Genomic DNA, 4,644 nt, shown 5'->3' with positions numbered 1-4,644 from the left:
AGTCTGTCCAATTCATTCCGCCCTGGCTCACTCGGAGAGACCGGATGCTGGCCACGGCGCAGCAGAGTGGAAGAGATGTCAATTAAAATTGCTTCTTAAAGTCGTAGGGAAATGTCTGTTCCAACTGGCAAAGAAGTTTGGTTGTGGCCGGTTTGTCAGAAGCATCTTGCTAACCAGTTAGCAACTTAGTGCTAGTAGGTTCCCATTGCATTGGGACCAAGTAGCACTAAATTGGTGACTTAGCAATGACACTATCAAGGAACACTATGGACAGCAGAAACATGCAGGAGGAGGAGTTTTGTGTCGGAGGTTGGGGATGAGTCTCCTCCATTATAAATTTTTTTTATTAGAGGAGGAAAGCCGGGACAAAGGAAGAGGACACTAGGGCGGCAGAAGCTTGGTTTGGTGTAGAAGGCTTACAGCCGTACATGTTTGAGCCCTTGCCTCGCAACGCTGCCAGTTCTGTTAGCTCTATGCCTGCTGAAGACACAGACGTCCATCACTGTGAACACTGGGACGGAACTCAATGGGAAAGTAAATTATTCTTATGTCTCATTTCGACCGTACCACTTCACACGGTCAGATTTCTATCTAAGGAAAACCAGCTGATCTCTAATCATTAACTCTTAGGCAATGCCTCAGACCAAGCGTCCTTTTAGCGATGGTGGAGAGGGTACAACTCCCTTTTAACAGGAAAAAATCTCCAGCAGAACCAGGCTCAGTGTGAGCGGCCATCGGCAGAGGCTGACTGGTGTTCAAGGAGACAGAAGCAGACGTACAGAAAGAATCAGAGTTACAAAAGGCAACTGTCAATCAGCTCCACAGGTGGCCCCGTCCAGGAAACACACAGCCAGGCAAACAAGCTCTGAGCTAACTCCAGACAATAAATTACATTAGCTAAAGAAATAGAGACACAATAAAGTCTCCAAAGGAAATCTCAGCAAACAACTTCCCTTGCTTTGCAGGTCATAGCATTATAAAGAGGTACCAAGTTAATCTCATAAAGAACTCATCAAGATCATCTGCAAAATCAGATGGAAAAAATATACTAAAAAAGCTGTGAAAAAGAAAAAAAAATCAAATAGCACAGTCCTGTGTTATGATAAGGGATTCGCTCCCAACAGAAGTGCAAGTCCATGGTGTGATCAACGAGGGTAGATCCTTGGAAAACAGTGAGCAAAGAGTCGTATGGATTCAGGTAGAATGCCTCGCAACCTCCTCAGCAGAAAGGGTTAAAGGGAGAATCTGTAAAAGTCCTTCCCTCCCTTTTAGTCCTTTAAAGTTTGCTCCTCAAGTCCTGAATCAGCACGCACTGGCCTGACTTGAACAGATTAAGTGTCTTGATGCAGAGGCAGGAATGCTGCTTTCACAATCTGGTGGGATAGAAAAAGAGACTCTTGGCAATAAATCAAACACATCACGTTTAATAAGCATACACTTGGATAGTTATTTTAGTTCCCTGACTTGGTGTGTTATTAAGGTAAACCCAAGTAGTTCACTGATGTTTGTTGGAGCTTTATTAACAAAATGTGCGCCAATATCACTGGTAATCAGATCTAAAATACCCCATCTAGGGATAATTTCTGAAAATAGTACTTTAGCCACTGCACTGCTGTCTGTGAGTTTTGTTGGGAATGCCCTTACCCAGGAAGAGACCATATAAACTACCACCACGCAGCATTTTTTATGTTATGCTGGGCTAAATAAATAAAAATAAAAAAATTCATCATAAGATGCTGAAATGGTAGCTCTCAGGGAGGATATGCAGCCTTTAATGCCGGAGGAGCTCTGCCAGGATTTTTTGGAAGCACAAGACAAGACAAGTTTTTTACAGTGATTTCCAGCCACTATTAAAAAAGCCAATGTGTGGAGACTAATTATAATATTCCACTTTTAGAAGCATGATCTAGACCATGACTCCACTTAGCAAACCAGTTGAAAAAATGTTTAGGAAGGCAAGATTTGCCATCAGAGGAAATCCAAATCGTATCTTTGAAGTGGCAGCCACACTTAGATTAAGGCACCTTTTCAGCAGAATAAGCAAAAGATTGCAGTTCAATGATAGAAACACATGGGAACAGAGAGAGAGCAGAGGAATCATGCAAGGTGCAGGTAGGAAGCAGGCGTGCAGCAGCAGCTTTTGCTTTATTATCAGCAAAGGCCAACACTCCCCTGTAACTTCTCTCATTAGCAGTTTGAGAGATGAGACAGAATTTTCAATCAGCGAATAATGAGGAAAACAATTCCTTCAGTTAGTTGTAGGCTTAAGAATATTACAACTTATATTCTGACGTCAGAAAGAGACATGGAGGAACATGAGATCACATGACCTAAAAAAAATGACCTGCTCTAAAGCAAACTGCAGTTTCAAAAGTGAGGCTTTATGTCCTTTGACACGCAGGTGACAAAAAAGTTTCACTGTATAGCTACACACCGTTCTTTAGTAGTGGTATACACAAGTAATAGAACAGATCCATCAATCAGGATAAGATCATAACAGAGGTTTTCAATGCAGCATCATAAATGGTTGGCTTTCTCAATAACCCTGAAAAAGCCTGGTAAAGGTAAAAGGTCTTCAATCAAACTCAAAAGTGAACTAATATTCACTATCAGGGTATACCAGATGGTGGATCAACAATAGATATTGACTGCAAAACTTAGATTATCTTAGATTACAGTGATAAACAAAATGGCCTTCATTCCTCCATTGCATATCAGAGATATGCTAAAAACACATCTAGATATGATTCACCCAGATAGGATAAAAATGCATTGTACAGCAGTTGGAGAAACAGACAATGCTGAATTATGTTTAATTGAAAAAAAGAACAATTTTATAGAGCTCAATCTGTCTGAGAATGTATAGTATCAACCACTATTAAAAGAGTGATCTTTCACAAGGTAACATGAAATCGGATAAAGGAGAGATATATTTTTGGCCATTCGTACCAGGGATGCAGAAAGGGAACCCTGTGGAAGCACATATATTCAATTTATTTATATTTCAGCACTGTTGAAGATGGTTTAACAGTTTGGAGTATAATGCAAAAACAAAAGCAAGAGTGACATGAAATTTCATCACAATAATTTGATAGGGCCATGTTCAGACATTAAAAAGTATGTTCTAACTGACCCCAAAGTCTGTTTTACAGTAAAGTGGAACACAATTTTTCTTTCACAGTAAAACCTGAAGCAGAAAAAGAAAAAAACATGATGATACCTAAACTTAGGCATTGTTGATAAAATATTTTTAGTCAAAACTGGATCAGTTGTCCCAGAATCTGGTATAAACTGAATCATCTGGGCACAAATGGCCAAAATTGATATTCCCATGGTTTTAAGGGGCGAAGGCTGTAAATGAACATACGCCTCTACAGCGGGTGTTGTCTGTGTTTCTAAGTGTGTGAATGATCTATATCAGTAAAAATGGGCGCCATAGAAACCAAATTGTGCACCAATGTAGTGTGTATCTGTGAAACCTCATTTCCCTTTGAGGGCGTTGGAAAAACTCAGTGCTTGACAATTCCTGAGTTCTATTGCTTCAAATATTCAGCCTCCCCCCTCTGGGCACTCTTTCCTATATTGTCCTGGTTTTCCATAGTACCCAAAAGGACCCAAAGCCAACTTCCTCATACCTGCAACAGTCTTTGATTCCGCCCACGCCCGCATCCCCCCTGCTTGCCATAATTGTGGCTGGAATGGCACCTTAGCTCATGTAAACGGAAGCCAAATGCAGAGGGCCATGCTGTTTCTCTATTACCCAGGTTGGCAGGGTGCTCTAAGCCAGAGCTTTTAAGGCCTCTGCCATGTGATACAAAAAATCTGCCACTGATTCATCAGGTCCTTGTGTGGCAGCCCTACAGTCCATTATAACAAGAAAGTGTTCTTTTAGACCAGAGGTCACAGATTAGCGGACCATGGTCTGAATCCGGACCCACCTGCTGGCTAATCCCAACCTCTTTTAAAACATTTGTAAATTACTACATGTTGTCTGATGACAGTGTCTAAACATTACTTGCGCCGCTTTTCCTGTTAGTCCGAAATCCCACATCCTCGGTCAATACTCCGCCCCGCTGTGCTCTAGACCTCCTTTGCAAAGTGTTCCTCCCATTAGAGACTGACATTTTTTCGAGAATCCCATGGGTCACGGGATTCCCGTGGGATTCCCGTGGGATGGGAGTCAGTATTAGTAACGATCACGGGATTGGGACAGTACAGGATTAAACATTAATGGGAGCAGACGGGAGCGGGAGCAAACCAATAGTAACTTCCGCTCTGAGTTTTTCACCCGCGCTCAAAAACAACAAGAATGGGAGTGGTGCAGGAGCGGGAGTCATTCTGAATGGGAGCGGTATGGGAGTGGGAGTAATTTCACCAGGAGTGGGACAGGAGACAAGATTTAGATTTCTACTCTGGCCCGGGATTGGGACGGGACACCATTTTTTTCTGTGGGAGTGGGACGGGACAGGAGTGAAAATCCACTCCCGTGTCAGTCTCTACCTCCCATATTGCTGCGCTTGCAGGGCAGCCTAAAGCCCACTGCTCTCATTAAGCCAGAAAAAAGAAAAGAAGAATCAGTTCAGGCGTTTTATAAAATATGTGAATCAGGAAATTGTCTGTATACCAAACTGAAAGTTTGTTGTT

Source organism: Cyprinodon tularosa, unplaced genomic scaffold (assembly GCF_016077235.1).
Source record: "Cyprinodon tularosa strain WSP-4 unplaced genomic scaffold, ASM1607723v1 ctg1142, whole genome shotgun sequence".
NCBI lineage: Eukaryota > Metazoa > Chordata > Actinopteri > Cyprinodontiformes > Cyprinodontidae > Cyprinodon > Cyprinodon tularosa.
The sequence above is the reverse complement of the archived record's forward strand: the minus strand, read 5'-3'. Positions refer to the sequence as shown.